Source organism: Hippopotamus amphibius, chromosome 13 (assembly GCF_030028045.1).
Source record: "Hippopotamus amphibius kiboko isolate mHipAmp2 chromosome 13, mHipAmp2.hap2, whole genome shotgun sequence".
Taxonomy (NCBI): domain Eukaryota; kingdom Metazoa; phylum Chordata; class Mammalia; order Artiodactyla; family Hippopotamidae; genus Hippopotamus; species Hippopotamus amphibius.
Genome location: NC_080198.1, coordinates 94,319,656 through 94,346,025, shown reverse-complemented (window position 1 = coordinate 94,346,025; position 26,370 = coordinate 94,319,656). Strand labels below are relative to the sequence as shown.

At 37.0% G+C, this 26,370-nt stretch overlaps 1 pseudogene; it reads right to left on the bottom strand.

The window, feature by feature from the left end:
- Positions 1-658: 658 nt before the first annotated feature.
- LOC130835077 (60S ribosomal protein L7-like) lies at positions 659-1,469 on the bottom strand (annotated as a pseudogene).
- Positions 1,470-26,370: the final 24,901 nt, after the last annotated feature.

The window sequence follows — 26,370 nt, the reverse complement described above, 5'->3', positions numbered from 1 at the left end:
AGTTTTAAATAATTGTTTTAATTTTAAATGAAAACAATATTTTTAAGAATTTTTTTTTTTTTTTCTCTTAGCTCTTATTGATTCATTCTTTAAGTTTTAACTATTGTATTCATTGGAGTATTTTTTTTTTTTTTCATATAAGAAATAAGGGAAGAATAAGAGATATTAGGATTTCAGTATTTAATTTAGTTTGAGGATTTTTTTAACCACCCTCCTGACCTCCCTGAGCCAGATAGCTGCTCATTGTTTCAATGTATTCATTCTTTTCTCCACTTGTCTTGCTCATTTAGAAATGTTTTAGAAGTCAGTATTCTATCTTAATGGTCTGTTTCTCTATGCCTGAAACATAACATTCTTCTAATTGCTGAAGTTTTATCATGCATTTTGTCTTCTCTCACCATTTTTCCCCTCCAAAATTTAAAATGTTATTCATATATAGATTTTTCTGTATAAACTTTAGAATCAAATTGCCTATGTTCAGAAAAGGAAAAATAATTAATTTTTTTATTTTACCACATTATGTTCACTGATTAGTTCTGAAAGAAATATCATTTAAACAATTCCAATTCTTCCCATCTAATAGCAAACTGTCCTTCCATTCACTCTTGTCTTCTTTTACGTTCCTCAGGAGAGTCCTAAATTTTTTTTGGTTTTTCAATTTGAAAGCAGTCTCTGTTTATTAACTGACCAGATTACAAAAATAATCATGGTAGACACCTTAGTTCATTCTTCTAATAAGCCTGTTGATCTGGTCTTCCCTATTGCCAGCATCTCCACCTTCTACAAAATGAGTGGTCTTTTTCTTCATTCCCCCTCGTGGAGAAGACAATGTGAAGGGCCACGGGAAGTTGTTTGCTTCTTTGAAACGTTTTCCAACAGTATAGATCTCATGAATAAGATCCTCCATGCAGATAATGCCATATTTGCCAAGAGATCAGCAATCAACGCGTTATCTGTCAGGGCAACTCGCTTCTTGTTAATTTTGCCATAACCACGTTTGTAGATTAATTCATTTACTGACTTCACGTTTGGGTACCCCCATGCAATGTATGGTCCCACGGTTCTCAGCATGTTAATTGAAGTCTTGTTGAGTTTCACGAAGGTGCCATTGAAGATCTGACGTAGGCGAAGAAGCTGTGGCAGCTTTCGAAACTTTGGACTCACACCATTGATACCTCTGATCCTGGTGACAAAAGCCAATTTGGGTTCCTCAGGTACATAGAAGTTGCCAGCTTTTCTTGTCATCCTAGCCATTCGGATTTCAGTTCTGTAGATCTGCCTGGATTCTTTGTGATAGTGCTTAGCTTTTTCATAGATAGCCTTCCTCCTTGCCTTTCGAAGCATCTTTTGAGCAAACGTCTTCCTCAGGCACTTGATCTTAAGCTCTGCGAAATTCTTTCTCTTTTTCTTAAGGGTTTCTGGCACAGCAGGAACCTTCTTTTTCTTTTCATGTGCACCCTCCATGGTTCCAGCCGGGAAAGAGGCGAGAGTCCTAAATTTTATTCATGTGTTTTGTGAATCCCTAAAGTTCCAGAGGTATTTAATTGTTGGTTTCTGTTCTTGTTGTTGAAATGTGATGCTTTTCTTCTATTTTCTGACTCTTTATTGCTTATAGAAAGGGACACCACTGAGTTAGTATATTCATTATCTGCCAGCCACCTTGGTCACTATACTTACAATTACTCATATTTTTCTGGTTTCAAAACAGACAAATTAAATATAATTAAAACATAATATTCCTATTTGCTTTCAACATAGTGAACTTGCTGCCTTCTGGCTCAGGGGTGAGAGCTTGAACTCTGAAATTAAATGGACTGCACTCACAATTCTAGTTTTATAACTTGAGCTTCTTAATTTCTCTATGGTTCAGTTTTCTCATCTGTTCAAAACAGGGACAACAATAGTACCTGTTTCATAGGGTTGCCAGAGGATTAAATGATCTAATGCTCATACTATGTTTAGACCAATGCTGCACATACAATCAAGACTCAATAGGTGTTGTCTCTCTGTATTGTCTCAGGCACTAAATCCTTAATATCAAGCTTTGGCTTGCCTTGAAGGGAAGTTTAACGGCTTATAAGATGTGATGTAAATATAAGTGCTTTGCAAATTTTCACTATTGTTAGAATTCAAGAAAACCGTAAACAACCAAGTCACAAATACATTTACTCAATCAACTAGCCTGTACTGTGTGTTGGTAGAAATAGAGATCTAGAACCTAGATTTTCATCTGTTAAGAAAAATTTTTCCCTTTAGTGAAGGCTTTGTTAGAGTTAAATCCAGAGGAGAGATTAAGATTGCTGATTGGGAATTCTTTCTCTAGATAGTGCCAGAGAAAGACACTGATGATGCTTTCCTATGTAAATACACCAATTGGCCCCTTAATGCAGTCTGGTTGTGCACACAGAGCTGGGAAGAAGCATGCATTGTTAATAATAGCTAAGAGGGATTGAATACATATGTCATGCCAGCTACTCATCTAATCATTTTTTAAACAAATAAATTTATTTATTTATGGCTGCATTAGGTCTTCCCTGCTATGTGCAGGCTTTCTCTAGTTGTGGAGAGCAGGGCTACTCTTTGGCGAGGTGCACGGGCTCTAGGCATGCAGGCTTCAGTTGTTGTGGCATATGGGCTTCAGTAGTTGTGGCTCATGGGCTTAGTTGCTCCGCGGCATGTGGGATCTTCCTGCACCAGAGATTGAACCCTTGTCCCCTGCATTGGCAGGCGGATTCTTAACCACTGCGCCACCAGGGAATTCCCCTCTTCTAATCATTTTATATTCACTAAGCTATCTATTTTACACAAAACTTAGTAAGTCAGCAATAATATTACCTTTACTTTACATATAAGGTAACCATATCAGAGGTTTAAGTAAATTACCAGGCTTACATAGCTGGGGGGCAGGGACTCTTTGAACCTTGAGTCTGTACTCTTTATTAAACAGTTCTCTAGACTCTGACAATCTTGTGTAAGGCTTTTCTGCCTCCATTTCAGGAGCCTCTTCTCCTTTTTCCTTTGGGAACCTAGTTTCTGTGCTGCTTATTCTGAATATAAGTATCTGGTTTTTGGGAATGGTCTGGCCTCAGTTATTTATGCCTAAATATCAATTGCAGTCTGACAACTTTTTCCAGGAAGAAAAGGAAGGAAAAGGAAACCAGCAACAAATGAGCCTATAGCATCCATCTCATTCCCTCTTAGAAATAAATTTTTCAAGTTTGTGTTATCATTGCAAATAAAGAAACTGAGACTCACAGCCAATGTCATTTGTTCAATGTCACAAAGCTTTTGAGCTCTATGACCATGACTTAGATTTAAGTCACTGAGACTTTTTTTTTAATGTAATAGTGAAAGTGGTATTTCTGGTTAAAGAAATTCCAGGCACCAGTCTATGAAGGAAGGAATTTAAATTGTAGAGATTTCCCCTTTGACTCTGAGGGAACAATAGCTTAAGCCATTTTGTGTTAAATGGTCACTTCCACTTGGTTCCTAGAAAAAGCCACAAACAGCTCTGGCTGCATTTTTCAATATCCTGTCCTCTCTAACTCTGCAGTCAAGAAGCATGTGGCCCATTGACCCTATATTTGTGGTAGAAAAGCAAGAGATGGGAAAAAACACTGAACTGCGATTTGGAAAAAGTGCACTCAACACAAAAATCTATCCCAATTGCCCCTGTAATCTTGAAAGAGCACACACCATTAAAGAAAGCTCGTGAGTATTAACCGGCACAGGAAAAAATTGAAGTTGGGTACATTATAGTTGCAATTACTGGTGGAATTCCTCCTTACTAGGATTATCTAACTAAAATTGTATCAGTTATTGTAAATAGGGTGCTTGGCATTAATAATGATGATAATAATATTTACAGAGGGTTTACTTTATGCCAAGAACTATTGTTAGTGCTTTTTTAAAAAAAAACAATTTAAGACCAAATCTTTTTAACCTTTTTATTAATTTTTAATTTTTTTAAATTTTTTTGGCTGCTTTGGGTCTTAGTTGCAGCATGTGGGATCTTTCTTTGCAGTGCATGAGCTCTGCATTGCGTTTCGGGTACACATGTTTCTCTCTAGTTTTGGCCCGTGGGCCCCAGAGCACATGGGCTCTGTAGTTGCGGTGCACAGGCTCCAAAGAAATGGGCTCTGTAGTTGCTGCGAGGGGGCTTAGTTGCCTCGTGGCATGTGGGATCTTTGTTCCCTGACCATGGACCAAACCAACATCCCCTGCATTGCAAGGCTGAGCAACTGGACCACCAGAGATGTCCCTGTTAGTGCTTTATATTCATTAAATTGCACAGTATTCCCAATGTCCTCATGAAGTAAACACTTATTCTTCCTCATTTACAGATAAACAAAAACACAGAGAGGTTGGGTTATCGGACCAAGGTCACACAGCCAGTAAGCTAGGATTTGTAACTCAGTCTTGTTTCAGAGCTATGTCATAAGTCACCTCTTTCTGAGTAGCATAAGTCTATTTTCTTGTTGTGATGTTAATGATGATGATGTGGTTTTGAATATTAGCACTTTTTGTAAATTTTCCAGGGGACTTTGAACATGAAATATTTAGCTTGGTTAGGTTTTTCTCAAATATGTAATTCAGGTCCTCTCAGATTTTGTGCATTGTTTGGTCGTTGACTTGAGTATGATAAAATGAATTTTCCTACTGCAGTTTTAAGTTTGTAATTTTTTTCGTGTATTTCTTGTTTTTTACAATATATATTATAATGCATGGTGGTGATCATGCTTAGATGTTTGTTAAATTCATAATTGGGCGTTATGCTATTATTTTACTTCATAGTGTCCTTTGTCTTTTTGAACTGAATTTATTGTGGTTAAAATCACATGGTCCTTATATTATTTGTGTTGCTTTATATTTACGTGCCAAATGTCTTACTGCAACTTCTTTGTATCTAGATGTATAATTTTTACACAAATTGTACTTGCAGTTTTCATTTTTGAGAAGAATGTGATTTTTTTAAACTGAGTCATAACTTAAACACCATATAACACACTGTTAAGTCTACACACTTAGGATGACTCAAGTGTAAGCAAAACCCTGTGTAACCAAAACCTACATAAAAATATGAATTTCCATCAACCCACAAATGCCTTTGTGTCCCTCTCTGATCAATCAGACCTTTTTATGACAACCACTATTTTGGTTACTATCCCCAAACATTAGTTTTACATATTCTTGAACTTCTATTGATAATGCTATTTAATAATAATATCACATTCACATACACTTTATATTTTCTATGTATGTTTTATCTGTTTCTTTTTGTTCATCAAAATGTTTCTAAGTTCATCCGTATAGCTGTGCATGTCAATAGATAGTTTGTAATTTTGTAAGTTTTTAATCTTTTTTGCTGAATGCAGCTCCATTGTGTGAATATACCACCATTTTTTAAGTAATAATTCATTTGATGATAGACATTTGGGTTCTTTCCAATTCTTGGTTATTATGATTATTACTTCTAGGAACATTCTTATACAAGTCTTTTTGATTATGTATTTTTATTTCTATTGAGAAATTACCTAAGAATGGACTTCTTGGGCTATACATCAGTACGTATTCAACACTATAAGAAATTGTCGAGCAATTTTTGAAAAGCGGTTGTACTTTTTACCTACCACCATCAATGCACGTGATTCACGTTAACTCCTAGGGAAGCCCCAGTTAACAGTAGGAAAGTCTATTGTAAAACTAGGTTTGTTGATGGCAGTGGGATCTTTAAGACCCCAAAACAATAGTCTATCTGGTGGCACTTTAATCCCAGAAACCGAGTAAATGTAATTATCATGAAACATTCAAGAGGCCTGATATACACAGATTTATGGGGATATTTAACCCAACACATCCCTAAGGGCAAAGTAGATGAGTAGCCAACAAGGATAATATTCAACTTTTACCATCAGAAAAAAATTATAAAGGAAGGTCCTGGAGGATGAAGTCAGCTGTGTCAATTAAAAAAGAAAAAAGTGTCATGCTCCTTTGCCAAATTTCTGTCCCTCAGCCAGTTTTAAGATACGGAACATAAAGACTCAAGGGGAATCTGGGTCCCCTGGAGTAAGAACCCTGCCACACCGTGGCAAGTGGATGTAGTGATGATTCTCCCAGTCTTTCCTCAAAAGGATCCATGGCCATGTATTCAAATAACTGCGCACTTGTGGAAAATGGACAGCAAAACATTTCACAGACTGTTCGACACAGGGTTAAACTTCAGGGGCCTGAGCTGATATCAAAATCTGGAAACCTAAAGCATCATCTTTCAGATGCTTCTGTTAGAAGGACATAAGGGATGCAGGTAGTAGGTGAAATCTTAGTCAAAGTCAGTGTTGAGAATGGGTCACTAGGAATATAGCCAGCATTTTACAGTAACTAGTCATGGAATATAACCTTTAAAAATTGTGAGTTACTGTGTTATACACCTGTAACTATGTAATATTGTACAATGACTATACTTCAATTACAAAAAAGAATCACTGGGCCTATGACCCCACTCAGTGATCACTTCCCGAGTTCTTTTTCTTTTTTTAAAGATTTATTTATTTTTTATTTTTAAATTTTGTTTTATTTTTGGCTGCATCAGGTCTTAGCTGTGGCACACGGGATCTTTCATTTGTGGTGCTCGGGCTTCTCTTTAGTTGTGGCATGCAGGCTCCAGGGCACATGGGCTCTGTAGCTTTGCGGCACATAGCCTTTCTAGCTGAGGTGCGCAAGCTCAGTAGTTGTGGCATGCAGTAGTTTCTCCTTGGCACGTGGGATCTTTGTTCCCTCACCAGGGATCGAACCCACATCCGCTGCATTGTAAGGCAGATTCTTTACCACTGGACCACCAGGGAAGTCTCTTCCCCAGTTCTTAAGTAGACAATTGAGATTGCCATACTTAATAGCTGGTCACATTGGTCCCTTGGCTGATGGGAAAAGAGCTATCTATGGTAGTAGGGAAGACCAAGTGGAATCTTCTCAAACTTTACCTTCGTCCTTCCAGCCAAGAGAATGACTCAAAAAATGCACATTAGTGAGACAGCTAAAGTTAATGCTACCTTTAAGGACCTAAAGAAGGTTTAGTAGTGGGCCTTGCCATTTACCCATGTAATTTATAAGTCTGGCTTCTACATAAACCACATGGATCCTGGAGAATGACAGTAGAAACCTGTAAATGTTACTTAATAGGGCAAATAAAACTGCATGCATGATTAGGTTACTAATGATCTTTCTTTTCTTGAAATATAGTTGATGTACAATATTATGTTAGGCTACTAATGATCTTGAGATAGCAGATCATCCTGAGTTATATAAGTAGCCCCAAATCTAATGCCAATGATCCTTATAAGAGGGAAACAAGATGAGTTAGAGAGAGTCCGAGAAGGAGATCAAGTGACAGAAACAGATTGAGGTGACAGCTTTGAACTTGGAAGAAGGGGCTACAAGCCATGGAATACAGGTGGCCACTAAAGGCTGAAAAACACAAGAAAATGGATTCTCCTCTCAGTGGCTTTGGAAGGAACTGGCCATACCAACACATTGACTTTAACCCAGTGAAACTGCACTCAGACCTTTAACCTCTAGAATTGTAAAGTATAAATCCGTGCTGTTTTAAGCCATTAATTTGTCTAATCTCATACAGCAAGATTTTTTTAAGTTTATCACTTTAGTGATTGTATTCCATTGTCTTCTAGATGGCATATGATGAAAAGTCAACCATTGTTCATATCTTTGTTCACTCAATGGGATACATCTTTTTTTTCTTTTTTCCAGCTGCTTTTAAGATATTCTCTTCATTTCTGTTTTCAGCACTTTGACTATGAAATGCCTTGGCATATATTTTTCACTGTATTGACCTTATTTGGCTTTCACTCATTTATGGGTTAATGGTTATAATGAAACTGAAAATACTTTGTCTAATTTTTTTTGAAATATATTTTTCTGCCCATTGTCTCTCTTTGCTCCTTATCGAACTCCAATTCCATGTGTGACTCTGTTAGCTACTACATTTTAACTCAAAGTTCTGCTCATTTTTCCGGTCATTTCCCTTCAGTTTGAATTATTTTGATGATCTTGACTTTCTATACATAATCTTTTCTTATGTATTGTCCAAGCTGTGGTTGATGACATCTTTGTTTTCAGTTATTGCACATTTTTAGTTCTACGAGTTTCAGTTGGTTGCTAAGATTTTCTACATCAGTGTGAATTTCCCCATATTTTCCTGAAAATTCTTGACCATCTTTTCTTGCATATGCTTTAAAATATTCATCATAGTTATTCTATAGTCCTTGTCTTCTAATTTCAACATCTGATATATGCTAAGGCCTGTTTTTATTGACTACTTTTATATTGACTGTGGGTCATGTGTTTCTATTTTTCTGCATGGATGGTGGTGTTATGTGGGGTACTGGTATTGGGAGGTATACGTTGAGAGAGTTGAAGCTTTCTTTTTCCTTCTTCTTCATTTGTGGAGAGATGGATTTAGTTCTTGCAGTCAGCTAAATTATCGATGCATCATCTTCGTCCTGAGGCAACTTGGGTTTAGGCTTTTTGAGCCCTTGCTCTTAAATCATGGCTCTTGTGGGTTTTCAGTGGAAAGTTTGAGGGTTTTATCAAGACCACCACCCCCATCTCAAGCCCTGGAAACTGTTGCTGAGTCTGTTTAACTCTTTAGTCTTCTTGTTATTGTTTTTAACTGAATTCCTTGGATTCATTTTATGTACACATCCATTTCTGGAGTCCGATAAAAACTGAGATAAGTTTAGATGCAGACTTTGGGGGATGGTCTTCTGAAGCACATCCTTTTCTGGTATATTTTCCTTAAATATCCAGAAGCTCTAGTAGTCCTGAGAGTCTAACCTCTTACCCCTTATCCCAATAAGGCTACTACTTTCTGCTTGAGCTTTGTTTTCCTTGAACATTCTTGACTTGGGCATACCCTCAGAGGGAAAGCCAGCTTAAGATAAAACAAAAACAAGCAAAAACAGCCTATATTAAACCTATTCACTCTAGCTAAGAACCATGTCCTAATTCTCACCAGGGCACAAGTTTACACTGTCCTAGTTTTGTGCTTATAGTATCATCCAGGGCATATTTCATCAGCACCTCCACTGACTCTGTTTCTCATGGCTCAGCATCATACTTCCTTTGGCACGCCACAGAGGGCAGTTATAAATAATCTTCAGATTCTTTGATCATGCTCCCATAGGAGCAGCCAAAACCCCATATCACCCTGTGTTCTACATATCATATTTATGATTATGTTCAAGAGGTCTGACTCATAATGTGCATATGATCAAGCCAAAATCTTCTTTCTGTACAAAAATATTACACTTTCATAAAAAATAGAATTTTACATAAAAACTCAGATCGGCGTGGGGAGTGATGCAAAAATTTAGAAACCAGTGGTTAATTTCTGTTTTGTTTTGTTTCTGCCCGATTTTAACAGCCAGTTAGTGGAGATAATCTGTACTTTAATAGGCATAATAAATCACAGTAGTGATAAGAAATTTATATAAATAATAGTAGAGATATAGAGATATAAGTGACCTATTTATCTCCTTAAATTTAAATGTCATAACAACAATCACAGTAGGAATAAGAACAGCTACTGTTTACTGGTATTGGGTGTTTATAGTGCTCTGTGCACTCTAGTTTAATCCTCTTATTAAACATATGAGGTAGTAGAATCTATAAAAATATTAAAACATATATTGCATTTCTTAAAATACAAAACAACAGCAAGAAATATTAGCTGCACACATTTTGTAGTCAATCCATTTATTATTTTTTGAATATACTGATCCCTGTGTACACAGGAAAGAATAAAACATTCCTAGTGGCGTCTAGAAGGAGACTGATACACAAACAAACACCAAGCACGTTACAATAGAGTGCAATTCATACACATGTAAAAATCTGCAGACAAAAACAAGCCCCAAAAATGGTACAAAGATTTTGATTTTACTGAGAAGATGAATTAGAATAGTCATTGAGTGCTACCTGGAGTAGAAAAGTTTCATAAACCAGATCATGCTTCAAAATATATTCACTTTCTCCCTTACCCCTGACCTTCACATTGGATGGAGTGCACTTTCTGACCTCTTGACTTTGAGTCTGGCTAAACTGATCTGCTTTGGCCAGTGGTTTTTAGTACGGGTAATCCAAAGAGAAGAGAAATTAAGCTCTTGACTTTCATCAGGAGAAGAGCATGTCTTTGCTAACCCCTGATTTAAAGAGGATACGAGCTGTGTGGCACAGAACCAAATACAACCTGCATCTGGGAGGCAAGCCCAGCTAGTAGAGCCTGAATCAACCAAACCCTAGTGGACCAGCAAATGCATAAGAGACAGATAAATGCTCACAGTGTATGCCAGGTATGGAGCGAATGTTTGTGTTCCCTCAAAATTCATATGGTGAAGCCCTGATATCTAACGTGACGGTGTTTGGAGGTGGGGCCTTTGGAAGGTAATTAGGGTCAGTTTGGTCATGAAGGCAGGGACTTCATGATGAGATTAACACCCTTATAAAAAAAGAAAGATACACAAGATATCTTTCAATGTGTGTATACCAGGGAAAAGCCAGGTAAGGTCCTAAGATGATGGCCTTTTACAAAGACGGCTCTCACCAGATACCAGATGTACCAGCATATTTAACTTAGATTTCCCATCCTCCAGAACTCTGAGAAATTGATGATGTTTGTTAGTTAAGCCATCCAGTCTATGGCATTTTGTTATAACAGCCCAAGCTAAGACAATGCCAATTGGTATTTTTGTGGCTGCCTGTTTCATAGCAAAACCTGGCTGACAGAGTTAACCAGTAGATTAATCATCTTCTCCCAAAACACGTTTAATTTAATAAATCCTTTGTCTTCTAAAGGTATCAGCAGCACCCTTGTAATGCTTTTCATTCCATCTCCATTGTTGCTAATGGGTCCAGATCGTTCTCCTACTATGTAAATAACTCTTAGAATATGCAATGATTCCTTTCTTTTTAGGGTGAAGAAAGAGTTAAAAAAAAGATTCTTGCCCAGATGTAGGGTTGCATGTGTTTCCATCTATAATAAGCAGGGTTAATAAAAATATGGTAAAATATGTAAAGATACATAATCAACAAACGATCTTTTAAGTTAACTTATATAGAAAAGCTCAGCAACTGGCTCTTACAAGATCTGATCACTATGCATACTTTCCAGCTATCACCTCCGCCTAGTACAGAAAATACTTGAGGAAAAGGGGAAAAAAAATAACATTTTTCTAATGCAACTTATGTTTTTAGAGTGAACACATGCTATTTTAAAATTCTTCATTCCAACAGATTTTTATTTTTCAAAAGGCAACAAGAAGTGCCAAGGGACGTAATAAATGAATTTCCCTCCCTCCAACTCTCTTTTCCTGACCTTTATCAAAGTCCACTTTACTCTCCTTTGGGGAAGAAAAAGTGATTCATATCTTCTCCCTCAACCAAGAAAAAAATCTGAAGAAAGAACAAATAAAAGAACCTTTCATCTGGTCATAAAACAATAATTAATTGCACTATTAAGTAACCTATACAAACCTGGGGGAAGTGGGCAAAAAAAAAAAAAAAAGAAATCGCCTTGAGAAATATTCCCAAAGGACTGATGCTAATCAAAGCCTGTGTGATTCAGAGAAAGAATAAAGCAAGGCCTGGGGAAAGGCAGCCCATAAGGAGGCCTCTAGTGCAGTACTCCAAGGGGGTTGAAGGAGAACTTGTTTCAAGAATAGATTCTTTTGTATGGTGGATTTAGTTAATCAGGGCACATGGATGCCTTGTGAATTAACATCAAAATAAAGTTGGCTTGGAGCAATGATTTATTTATTTATTTCTGCTTACATAAGAGATTTGCTTTCAGGGTGAATAACAGAAGGAGTTCAGAAGGAAATGTGTGATTCAGTAGCTTGGAGAACATCACCCCTCTTCCTCATGGTGCATATTCTTAGGTGAATCATTCTGATTTCTGACCGAAGATTTGAGTAATCTGACCACAAACCAATTTGGTTTGGCTTGGTTCTCAGATAATATCCTAGCATTTGAACAGGGACTGGCACTTTGGAGCTACTCAGCATGCAGTGGTGAACTAAGGGATTGCATAGCTACTATTAAAGTGGATGATCTGTTGTTTTCTTCTGAATGATTCTTTTAGTAATAGGTTGAATAGAGAGTCAAGAAGCAGTGGAGACAAGTAAGAGGTTAACTGTAGAAATAAAGCCAAGAGAACCCCAACAATCCTTCAAGGCTTGTCAAAGGCACAAGCAGTGAGGATGGCAAGGAGCTGAGAAAAGGACCTTATAGAAACAGCCCTGTCACCTATCACTGACTTCTTCCTGACCCTTCCCCAGTCTCCTCTTGCTCCTAATAAAACATAAGGAATGCTTACTTGTTCATTTAACCAATGTTTATTGTCTTAGTTTGTGTCACCTCAGAACCAGACCTTGAGATAAATTTTTTATTTGGTGGGTGAAAGAATCACCAGTAAGGTGTTGGGGAAGGGAGGCCACTGTGCATTGTCAGCTTGGAGCCACAGTGGGTGACTGAGGCTGACACCCACTGGGGAATCAAATCATTTTTAAGACCATTTTTTTTTTACCCAAAGTTGAACATTTTATTGCTCTCTCGCTCCCCATCTCAAAATATGTCCAGCCACTTGTGCAATATCGGCTTTTAGAGGTTCCTCAATGAAATCAAATAATAGTATTTTGATTGCTCAATGATACTGACACAGGAAAAGTTCCAAATTTGAACACAAACTCATGCTCATTACGAAATCTCCATGAGCACCATAAAATCCAAAGATTAAATCCCCTTGTAAGTTAAAGCCCAAGATTTCAAAATATCAAAAAATTAAAACTCTAAATTAATGTCTTAGCCTTTTCAACTAAAGGTACAGAACAAAGTCCTCTCCAGTTTCTTGTTTTGCTTATATTCAGCCAAATGTGGATTTTCTGATGGTTGGGCCACCCCTTTCTGGAATGGCTATAGTTCTTTCACAGTATAAGAATTTGTTTTGATTTAATGCCAAGTATTACTTTTAAAACCAAATGAGGTTGTAACACATAGGAAATTATTGTGACCCTGAAGTCCTGATAATGTAATTTTAAAATAAGATGCTCTCCAGAAACTAGAGCAAAATTGTACTTTCAGAACCCAGTATTTGCTATTGCTAAATATCTTGTCAAAGAATTAGTGGTATTTGTGCAAAGCAGAATAGATAAAAGTTTTTTTGTTAGTTTGCTTTGGTCTTTTACCCTTGTCAGGATATTAGTCAATCTATTTCAGGTTTCCAAAATTTATAAACTATAGCCTCTAATTCACTTTTTAAAAATATCTCAGTAGGAGGTTGATTTGGACAGAATGCTCTTACCATATCTATATGGGGAAAGCAACTTAGGCATACTGTTTCTCTTAAACATTGGGAAACTATGGCCCTGCAGGACAACCACCTGTTTTTGTAAGCAAAGTTTTATTGAAACAGTCATATCCACTTATTTACACATTGTAGTTAAGTACTGTATTCAGAGACCTCATATTGTGGTAATACTTATTATCCATCCCTTCAAAAAAAGGTGTGCTGTCTTAATAGCATTAAAAATCTTATTTCTGCATTGAGAACATTGCAGTGTTAGGAGCTCAGGTCACTGAGACAACTGCCCAGATCAGATACTTTTATCTCACATCAAGATTATTTAACACATCGGTTTCCATTTCCTTCCATGTTCTGTGTTTCTCAGATCTCATTTCTTCATTGTGCATAGACTCTGGGTGATGGCATAACCTCTACAATGTTTGATGAGCTGTCTTAGGCCACTACCAGTAACTCTGACCGTAGAGTAGCATTGGCCCATGAAACTGCCTCATCACAAGTGGATTTCAGCTGGGGAACCTTGTTCGCTAGATTCCTGTACTGAACCTGCTAGGTATGTTCCTGAAGTGTGTGCCTTGAAGGGCCAATCAAAGAATAGATCTTCTAAACTCCCTTTAAGACACTGGCTGCCCTCTGTTTTTGGAAGTTCCAGGCATCAGGGAGTGTTTTTCTCCTGTTACATCTCTGTTTTTAACTTTATCATATCAGAATCTCTTCTTTCATTTTACTTCCCCTTTGCTTACTACCCATGGCATTTTAATTTTCACTATAGTCCTCAATTAATAAGTTCTGAGTCTTCCAAAGGAACTCATTGTTCAGACAGAGCCTATCTAGCAACCTGGGTTAGATAATCCAGGGAACGTTTTTTCCATTAGATAAACATCTAACCCAGGCCTGGACAGTTTATTATCAACCAGCATAGCTTGCCATGAATAATTTTCATCTTTGCTTCCTGTTCTAATTTCATAAAGTTTCTAGATGTAAGGATACGTCTGAATGTTAACCTATAACACAAAAGTTTCACTTTGAAGTTAGCCCATAATTCTATGAGGATTCTAAATCAAAATTCCTGATTCTAAACCAAAATTATTCCTTATACAGTTCTCACCTTGCCCTAAATGAAGAATGGAGTCATGGGCCGTCAACCTAGTGCTGCTTACTAAATCCTGGTGTTAATAATTTAAAATGAGACCCTCATGAGTGTTCTTGAGCAGAAGCAAAACTCAGCATCCTATATCTTCTAAGACTCCAAGGCAATACATGCATTAAGACAAGTCCCTGCATAGTTCAAGATCATTCTGTAGCAGCACGTACCCTAAAAACCTTACAATATAGCTAAAGCAAGACATTTTGTTTTTGCTAAAATGCCCTTATAAGCAAAAGTGATTACATACTTTATCAAACTAGAATATTTCCAAAGTGAAAAGCGGAATTGTTATTACTTATGCAGGAGTATTACATATAAACCAGGCTGACCTGGAAAACTAGGATAACTGCTTACTCTACCTGTTGTGGATGCTTTGCCTGAGGTTGAGGCCATTGCTGGGTCCTAAATCTTTGCTGATACCTACATGGTATAATATAAACCCTGATACTTGTAGTACTGTCTTTACAGAAGTAGCCTGATCCCAGTATAAAAAATAGCCTTAGCATTACCACCAATATAGGCATGTAATGTGAAAGGAGGGTGGACCACAGTATAATAAAGTGTCTCCCTGTAAATGTGTTTCATTTTTGATGGATGAACAAGAGTTAGAGGGAATGGTTATTGGGAATGGAATAACATATTCATTCATTAATTTCTTCAAGATAAAACTTGTGAGAAAGAAATTGAGATGAAGCTTAGGAGATGTGCCAACTCAGTCCTGAGTCTGAACTCTGGAGGGACAAGGGCAGACAGTGAAACATTTCTAAGCCTACAGTTGCTATAATTTGATCATAAACAATCTCACTGGCTACAGAGTGGAAAATAAATTGTGCTGGATGAGGCTGGGGCAGAGAAGGTAGTGGGAAAGCCATTGCAGTTGGAAAACTACGGCAGGCACACATTCACAGATAATAAGAGCTTGAATTAATGCAATTGCAGAAGACAGTTAGAAAATAGGGGAAGCTCTTATATCCTAGGAATGGATACAGATTAGTGATAGGATTACAAAGAAAGGATAAGAAATTTTGTTAGATTTCTGGCTTAGTATGCCTAACCGAGAGAAAATATAGGACAAAAATTGATTTTTTTCAGAAGCTGTCAGTGGAGGAATGGGGAAGATATAAAGAAAGAGAAAAAAACAGAGAGATACAAAAGAAATACCTCTTACACTTCATGATTTTGCTAGGTTCTGCCCAACCTAACTTCAATCGTGTAAATATGTGAAGTTCCACTAAGTGATTTCATTGTTCAAAGTGAAACAATATGATTTATTTTTCTGAACTGTTTCGTAGAAATGGGTTAAGATTTTCCTAAGAGCTGGGTTAAGGATTAAGGAAGAAACCTGGGTTTGACTTTTGCTTGACTTTGAAGAATTATTTCACCTATTTAATGTTAGGCTTGATGAGTAAATACTTATAAAGAGATGAGAAAGTGGTTCCAGTGTGTTCACCTTGCTGGTCTTTTGCAGTGTGCACTTCTTTTGACTAGCGTCCAGTGGCCATCAGCAGCAATGCTTCCCTATGGAGAGCTTCCCCCCATGCCAGAGGGAAATACACAACTCTCATTCGTATGACATCTCAGTAAATTTGTGAGCCATGTACATGTCATCTTCAAAGCAGTCTAAATAGCCTCCTAGACTGTTTCTTGATCTAAAAATAGGAAAAACTCTGTCTATTAACCAAAACATACCTGAATTTCCATAGTAGAAAATCAGAGAATCTGACCTAGTAAAACACAAGTTAATTCACAGGCCAAAAAAAAAAAAAATCCCTTGAATGAAGGATAGGACAAGTCCCATTAAGAAAGAATTTTGCACCATTGCCACAAATAAACAACTTAAACTATCCTCTAAATCTTCCCCAAAGGGATTTTTGGCCATTTACTAGAGTGATCATTCATTAAAAAAAGCCCAGATTTAAGGGGAAGTACTAGACACTGGCTCTGAAATCATATTAATGCCTGTGGATTCAAGATTACTTTATGTCCTGCTAATCAAAAGTGGGGCTTCTGGTAGTCAGGTAGTTGATGAAGTCTTACTCACAGTGAGCCCAGTTGGTGCAGAGACCCATCCTGTGGTTATCATCCAGGAATGAAAGAAGGGACATCACTACAGGGTCTACAGACACTGAGACTATAATAACAGAATATGATGAGTACTCTATGATGAAAATTTGAGCAAATTAAAGTCTTTAAGTTTCTTGAAGGTGCTAATTAACAAAATTGACAATAGATGATATTTTAGAATTTATAATAGCCCTGAGTCTATTAAAGAAATTGAAGTCATAATTGAAAACCATTTCACAATGAAACTCCCAGACCTAGATTGCTTCATTGATGGATTATATCAGCCATTTAAATTTGTTTATTTAGAAAAACAGAGAAATGGGAAAAACTTCTCCACTCATTTAATAAGGCCAGCATTATTCTTACAGCAAACCTGGCAAAAATATTGTAAGAAAATAATTCTATAAACCAATATTCTAAATAAACATAGATGCAAAAATCCTCATCAAAATACTGACAAACCTTACTTAGCATTATATTATAAGGGTAAAACACTATGCCTAAATGGGGATTATACCAAGAATAAGAGGTTACTGATAACATTCCAAAATGATTCATTGTAATGTAACATTTAATACAATCAAGGGGAAGATTATGTGATAATTTAAATAGATATAGGAAAGTCTTATAATAAGTTCATTATCTATTCGTGAGTAAAATACTCAACAATGTAGTCATAGAAGGAAATTTCTCACATTTTACTCTAAGCAGCAAGGGGAAACCAGGTTGCACTTTTAATATTTTGCTTAGATATCTCTTCAGCTAAATATCCAAATTCATTGCTTACAATTTCCACTTTGCACAAAACAGTGAACCACAGTTTGGCCAAGTTCTTTGCCACTTTATAACAAGGATTACCTTTCCTCCAGTTTCCAAGAACATGGTTCTCATTTTTACTTGACACCTCATCGAATCACCTTGAATGTTCATATTTCTATCAATAATCTCTTTAAGGTAATCTAGGCTTTTTCTGCTGTGCACCTGAAAGCTCTTCCAGCCATTACCCTGTTCCAAAGTCACCTCCATATATGTAGATATTTGTTAGAGCAGTAATCCACTTCTTTGAACCAAAATATTTAGTGTTCTCCAGAGAATAGGAACCAACAAGATATGTGTGTGCATAAAATTATATATATTATATATATATATATATATATATATGTATAAAGAGAGAGAGACAGAGGGAGATAGAGAGAGAAAGACAGACAGACAGAGAGATGGGGATAGAGATAGTGAGACAAAGAGAGAGATTTAAAGGAATTAGCTCATGTGATTTCGAAGACTTGGTGAGTCCAAAATCTGGTGAGGTACATGAAGGTGCAAGAGGTATATGCAAACTTTCCTTTGTTAAGTTGATCTGAAAATGACAATAATATCACTTACCTTGCAGGACTATTTGAATAATAAATGATTGTGGTGATATCAGCACAGTTTCTGATACACAGTACAAGCTTGCTTGATAGTTTATTGTATCTATATTTTTCTGGCTATGTAAGTAAATATGGATCCTTTAATTGGCTGTCTTTTTAATTCATAGTCTCCCTTTATGGCTTTATATTCTTAGAGGAAACTCAGTCTGTTTTCTCAGAGCTCATGAGGTTAATCAACTCAAATTATGGGTGGCAAATCCTCACGGATTCTAAGCATATTTACACAGCACGTGAGAATTTTGTATTCGTGAATGCATTAAATCAAGCCAAAGGTATGATATGATAAGCATTTGAAATTTCTTTTCTGGGATAGATTTTTTTTCAGATTTTCAGATTTAACTGCTGTCTCAGATTTAACAGCTAAAACCAAATGCATTTAAGAAAGAGCTCACCACCTACGTGCAGTTTGAACAGTCTCACCAAAACATAGAGGAAGAGAAATTTTAAGTAGCCAATAAATATTTGTTGAATATGACTTTTGAAGAGCTATTCTATGTTTCACTTCAGTTGAGAAACATTGCACCATTTTCTATATATTTGTTGCAGTATAATTCTTTCTGGCTGAGTTGGAACATATTCTTATATCAGAAATGGATCTCCCTTCAAAGAGCTTTTAGTCTCAGTGGGACAAAGACAAACGTCCTCATTTTCAGAATATACATAAACTGTAGAAGGCTTTATGTGAATAAGTAACAAAATGAGCACTAGAGAAAAATTCCAAAGATGTACAGGAAACAGAGATATCAGAGTGAGTTGTACTCAGAAGTTTTTTTAGTGAAGGTAGCACAAGTTTGATAAAAAAAAGCCAAGGTTATATAATCAACTCAAGTACCAAATAGAGATATCCTGCATTCAAGAAATATTTTAAATAAAATATACCTCTCTGGTTAGAAGAATTCCTCTGTCTAGATACACTTTCAAGAAATCTGTAATTCATTTTCTAATACTATGCACATTTGGGACATAATGATTTGGAGGATTCCAAGCTGTTTTTGTTAGGATCGCTAGATATTGCTCTAGTGGGCTATTGCAGGGAAAGTTTATTTTCATTATAGTAGGTATTCATTGCTGGCCAGTATTGATGGGAGAGGAGAGGACTCTGCTTCATTCACTCAGAGACCAGCTGATATATGATTTACCACTTTGTAACTGCATTAATGGAAATGCAAGAACATCTGGGATTTCATGATGGAGGGAGAGACAGCTAACTATATGATCATGCACTAGGCTCTTACATGCTTTGAGCACATTCTCAGTCTGATCACAACCCATCAATCAGCTATAGTCACATAGTCCTGTCTAACTGCAAAGAGGATGGAAAACTTAGGATGAGCAGATATAATGTGTGTTTAGAGTTATGTCTCTGGCACAGATTGTTCTTTTGGTCAAACATCCTTCCCTTCTTCCCACACATAGAGCATAGCTATCCCTTTCCAGACGAGGTCAGGCACGTTCAGGGTGGTATGGCCGTAGACAGCTACCCCTTTCCAAAGCAAGGCCAGTCAAGTTCAAAGTTCAAGCCAATAGGTTCATTATGGCCAAAGTCTGGAATCTCTAAATATTGCAAAATCATTGCTACTTTAAGTCCAGAAATTCTTCCCTTGGTCCAGAGACCTATGAACAAAAAGCCTAGTTATCACTCCCAGACTTGTAACACTGAACAAGGAAAGTATAAATGAAAGATGCACGTCAGTCACTGGTCCTTAGCAATTTTTAATTTCCATTGGGCAGACACTGAGTTTCCTCTACCCCTGGTATAGTCTTATTTCTTGATTAGGTTATGATTGTGTCCTCTGGAAAGTTCTTCTTCATCTATATTTCTTCATGGTCTTCATGGTCCTCAGCTCCATCTTCTTGCGGTGTTTTTGTTTTCCATTATCTTCCTTCATTACGTTTGAGGAGAGTCTTAGGGAATATTCTCTCCTTGAACTGTACTGCTTTTTCTTCTGTTCCCTTCCTGCTCAAGAATTGTGGAGCCTTAAGAATAATTTTTTATAAGAATTTTTCATCTAGGTTTCTTGGGTCTTGCCAGTACAATTCTCTTTTAAAAAAATAGTAGGTTTATTATATATTTGATTTTAGTCCGTTCCATGTTCCAGTAAGTGCTACCAGATTGTCCTTTTAAAGGAAAATTTCTCAACTCTGCTATATTTTATTGATTTTTTTCAACACATCTTTTTCCCTACTCTCCTCTCTCTTTTTCTCTCTCTCTCTTTTTCTCTCTCTCCAATATAGTTTCTGCAAAGTAACTTATTTTTCCTCTGATTTTAATCTGATTACTGCCCTTAATAATTCTTATCTAATAGAAAAACGTACTGGGTCAGGATACACTTAATCTGATTTTTGCCATGATGCACTCAACCAGTTGAGAGATTTTGGGTGTTATGGTGGCACTCATTCTAACTTTGCCTCAAAGCTGATTTAATTTTTTAAGTTTACTTACACTTTTTACTTAATGTATAATTATATACAGTATAATGTAGAGAGTATAGTTTACTGTTCTCTAACTTTTGACCAACATATATGGGCACCTAACCACTACCACATCACGATATAGAATATTTCCACTCCCCTACCCCCACCACATACACACACCAATTCCTGTTCTCTCTCTCTTTTTTTTTTTTTAATCGAATCTTTTAATTCCTAGCTCCTGGAAATAATAGATTCAGTCTCGGAAACAGTAGTGGTGTTTCCATAATGTTGTATAAAGTAAATTATACAGCCTCTAGTCTGTTAGGGCCGGTCTCTTCCATCTACCATAGTGCATTTAAGATTTATCTGTTTTGTTGCTTATATAAGTATTCTTTTTTTTTTGTTCTACTGCATGAGGGTGCCAGAGTCTATTTATTTATTTTTTTTAATTAAGACACCAGCTGAGTGACATTTGGTTTGTTTCCACTTTTTGGTGATTATGAATAAGTATTCCATAAACTTTCATGTACAGGTTTTTACATGAAAATAAGCTTTTCTTTCATTTAGAGTCCACCTGGGAGTGGAAATTCTGGGTTGCATGAGAAATGTATATTTACCTTGAGGAGAAATTGCCACACTCGCTCCCAAAGTGGCGGTCCCACTTTGCATCTGTATTAGCAATATGTGAGAATTGTAACTGAGCCACATCCTGTCACCACGTGAGAAGGTCAGGTTTTTATTTCTGTTTTTGTTTTGTTTCATTATATTTTGTTTTTTGTGTGGTTTTGTTTTTTTCCATTCTAACAAGTTTCAGTGGTATCTCGTGTTTTTAATTTGCATTTCCCTGATGACTAATTATGTTAAGCATATTTCCATGTACTTCTTTGCCTGCCATATGTTTTCTTTGGTGAAGTATCTGTTCACGTCATTTACCCATTTGTTACTGGACTATTTGTTTTCTCATTATTAAGTTTTGCATTCTGAGTTAGTTGGTATTCCCTCTTCCTCTATTTGTTTCAAGGCGAAATATTAGAGTAAAGCTTTTTTTAATCTGCTATATTTTAACTGGAAACTTTTCTATTGTATGATGGAAATGAGGCCAAGACTGAAAACTTTGCACAGTCCCCATTGTCCCCTTCTGCCTTAGAGATAGAGTACAAATTTTTTTTTTTAGATAGGCAAATGATAACCTGCAAAAATATACCAGGTTTTCATCCTTCCTTTCAGCTAGATATGACTTTGTGACTAAGTTCTAGCCAACAGAATGCATGTGGATGTGGTAAATGAACCTTGTGAAATATATTCTTCTAGAAAGAGAAGCTGCCCTCTGTTCTTTTTACCTTCATGGTGGCTAAAAGGTAGTCTTAATTAATAGGGCTCCAGCATCCATATTGGATTCTGAAGTTACCTTAAAATGCTAGCATCTCAAGGTAGAACCATAAGATAAAAAGTATGCAGCTACTAGTTTTGTATACTTAGCTTCCAACTTTAATAAGAGATACATTTTAGCTTAGTTTATTTTGGTTTTTTTGCCTCATGTAGCGGAGCCTAATCCAAACTGATAAAAGACCTCAAAACACCTATATTTCACATTTCAAGAAAGATCTAGGATCTCTTCAAAGATACATAAAACATTATAGACCAGAAAGATAAAAAAAAAAAGTAGCAGAATCATTCCAAAGAACAATAATTAAATACTGACTTCTTCATGCTATCCATCATTGAGGAGATAATGTCAAGGCTTGTTGTGAACACAAAGGATGAAAAATTAGTGAAAGTAGCATGTAGTGAAGGGAAAGGTATAGGATGAAACATTTTTGACATTTTTTTCTTGCCTACAAAATTTAGTTTAGTTATGCTTCAACATTTGAAGAATACACATAGCTAACCTTAGGTTTCCGAAATCTTAATACTTTTAACAGGTTCAAGTGGAGGAGGCAGGGCAGTTTCCTGACTCAAGGAAGGGCTTCACAGTGCTCACTGCTTGGACAAGAATGTGGAAGTAGCCATTCAAGCCACACATTCAGGGCTTCCAAAATGCTTATAATGTGCACTACCCTACCCTTCTGTCTTAGCCCCTATTTAAACTTTTCTTTGTTGACTCTTTGTTTGAACCTCCCCTTCAATACTGTTTTTACATTTTGAATTCCCAGTGCTTGGTGAGATCAGAAAAGGCTTGCAATAATATTTGTTCAATGAATGGAAAAATTACAGGACCCCCACATGCACAGCCAGACCTGGCTCTAACCTTGCAGTCCTTTAGGTATCTGTTTTATATTTGTTCATTCTCTCTATGTATCTCAGCATCAGATGAAGTGGGACTCACCCTTAATGCTTGGGCCAGGCACCCATAACAGAGTTCTGTCCAAGCTGCTCTGTATCCTTTACCCAACCAGAAAGTAAGAGAGCAAAGGAGATTCTGACATCAAGTGCCAGAGTGAGCTTTGTACGTGACAAAAGGATACACACAAATGTTCCAGCCATTGAGGACCTGGCCCACTGTCCCAGGAGACAAAGATAGAAGCATTTAGAAACCAAGGAAACTGTGACAGTGAGAAGAGTAAGCACACTGTGCTTTGGTCATGGAGAGAAAATTAATTTAGTGCAAGTGACATCAGTGAAAGTGAAAGGAAGAAGTTTACTCTTGGGTAGATGATTTAAAAGGAAAATATCAGGGCAATCTACATTCCAGAAAGGTGGACTAGGCTGATCAGAGAGGAAGAAAATTGCAAGACATGTTCCCATCTACTTTTTCAAAAATTATTTTGCTATGTCAGCCATACTTGTTCAAATGAAATTTGCCCATTCAAGAAGAGGTAGATGGCCATCTCAAAACCCCTGGGAGCTCCTTTCTGGTCACCAGTCACATCTTTCTTCTTCTCTGTCTTGACTCTTGGTAGCACTTTGGATACGTTTTCCCAGCTCCTGATCATTTTCATTATAAAACAATGTTGGATTGAACTCATCCTCTGGTTCTTATTGACTTTGGTTTCCTGCTAATATTATAGAGCCCATACAACTTCAGCACAAACAACTGCCTGACCTCCAAATGCAGCTCTTATATTTTTTTGCCTGAGAATTTCTCTTGGCTTCTGGGGCCAGTGGGGACTTTACCCATCTTACCTCATGAGGCAGCCCTCACTCATATATTGATGGGACTTGTTACATAAATACCTTGAATCCTTTGAAGCTCAGGTAGGATAACTCCAAGAAGCATGCTCTACACTAGCAGGATTGAACTCTAGTTAGTTGCTCACAGTGAAGCTAGCCTGATAATTTGGCCTATTCTGATATAGATATACAAATAATATATATAACATATTTTATATTATAAATATTGCATACTTATTTCTGTATATATGAATCTATATTCAGCTCATTCATGAAAGTGTAAGTAGTTCAAGGTAGAATCATATTATTGCTTCTAAGCATCTATCCTTTTGATCGTGTGCAAATTAAGTGAACCTACGTTTCACTCATCCGTGTCCCTAAATCGATTGAACACAAGTATAATCAAATTAGCATCCAATGCCAAAGGGATCAGATCTAAGTATACACATTAAATTTAAATTCTCACCATGTTGGAGACAAGTAACTTTTGCATTTTTTCTCACTTTACTCTTCTTGAAATTTCTGTAAGATCATTTGCTACCCTGCTGCTAAGTCAAATCGGTGTTTTTTTCATTAGCAATTCTGGTCCAAGTGAAGTAGTTTTCAGTATCTTTTGGGGGTTGTCTAATGTGTATTAGTAGAAGGCAGAAAATTTATGGAAGCTATGTGGATGGAAGAAGGTAGACTAAGTCTCAAAAGCTATATAGATAATCAGAGGATGATGAAAAGAATAATTGAAAGTAATGAAACAGCTGGGAAGGTGGTTTGCCTCCTGAAATCTATGTAATGGTTCAAAGTGATTAAATTAATTAATTCAAATGCACAAACTTTTTTAAAAAATAAATTTATTTATTTATTTATTTACTTATCTATGTATGTATGTATTTATGTATGTATGTATTTATTTATATTTTTGGCTGTGTTGTGTCTTCGTTGCTGTGCATGGGCTTTCTCTAAGTGAGGTGAACAGGGGCTACTCTTTGTTGCGGTGTGCACGCTTCTCAGTGAATGGCTTATCTTTTGTGGAGCACAGGCTCTAGGCGCATGGGCTTCAGTAGTTGTGGTGCAGAGGCTTAGCTGCTCTGTGGCATGTGGGATCTTCCTGGACCAGGGATCAAACCCATGTCCCCTGCATTAGCAGGCAGATTCTTAGCCACTGTACCACCTGGGAAGTCCTCAAATGCACAAACTTGTATTTTATTCTTACACCATGTTAGTGTTGTAGGAAGTAAACATACTCAGAAATATCACTGGATTTTGGCTTCACTGTGGATTAGGGAATCACTTGTTCCTTGTAAGTAGTGAGATTTCTTTCTGAACTATACCAGAATGAATGGCAAAAAAGATGATGTGACATAATTCTGCAGTTCCCACTTTACCTCAGTGACTCCAGAAAGTGTGTTTCCCCCAGTGGGAAGAAGGTCATGTGTTAACAAGAGGTAGTTGCTGGGAAACGAATGCCTCTGTGATTAGTTGTTTTATCTTTCAATTTCACCATGATGCCTTTCAAAGTCCCAATTCACTTTTTCTTGTCAAGGCTAAACAACCACATTTCCTCCACTTATTATTATCTTGTGTTTTCCAGATCATCAAAATCGGATCACTTCTTTATGTACCCTGGTCTACCACTCAAAAAGGAATGCTAATTTCTGATGGTTATGGTCATAGTCTGATGGCAGGGTCTGATGACAAAGCAGGACTTGACTTTATATTATCTAGCCTCCCTGTCTAGCACTAAGAGGAGCTGCAGATTCTGTCAGTGATTTTTGAGGAATCATGGGTCACATAAGAGATTCCACAGGGGAAAGATATCAACAGAGAAATAGAAATCCAATTCTCATAAGATGATGTGTTACCCCATAAGTAGAATTCTAAGATGCTCCCTGAGATTCCCAACCCCTATTGAATGTACATCTTCTCCCAGTCACTCAATCAAGCACTAATCTAGGTGCTGCTGACAAGGGATTTTGCAGATATAATTAAGTTCCCAAATAGTTTGGCTTTAAAATAAAGATATTATCCTTGGTGGACCTAATCAGGTAAGACCTTCAAAGAGACAGGAATTCTCCAGGAAAAAAAGATATTTGAAAGGTGAGGAGGGTCTGAGAAAAGGCAGATTCTTCACTGCTGACTGTGAAGATGGCAGGAATCCTGGGGTAAATAATGGTGAGTGGTCTCTAGGAGCTGATGATGACCTTCACCCAAGAGCCAGTGAGAGCACTTGGGTCTCAGTTTCACATTTGTAAGAAACTGGATTCTGCCAAAAACTAATGAGCTTAGAAGCAGAGCCTCCAGATAAAAATGAAAGCTGGCCAACACGGTGAGTCTGAGACCCTGAGAAGAGAGCCTAGCTTAGACTCGATTCAACTTCTGCCCTACAGACATATGAGATGATAAACGGTATTATTGCAAGCTGTTAAATTTGTGATAACTTGTTTCAAAGCAATAAAAATACATACACTCCCACATCCAGTGACAGAGAGCTACTCCCCCTCCTAGACCAGCAAGGCACGTGTCACTTGGTGCGATTGAGGTGGTGTGCCTGTGTGCTGATCGTCCTGGCTAAATCCTGAGGGATCCCATGCATATGAAATGCACAATAGCATAGCTATGAACAGTCAGAACCTAGCATTGGACACTTTGATTCTGAATCTTGAAAACTTGGAAAAATTGCATAATGACCGCTCTGATCCTCAATCAGCCTGTTTCGAAATAAATAGTAGTACTCATGCCCAACATGTTGTTTCCATTATACACATACAGTGCTTAGCAGACATTCTTGCACATATTAGGTAGCTGTATGAGGCCTAATATAAAAATATGTTATACATTTA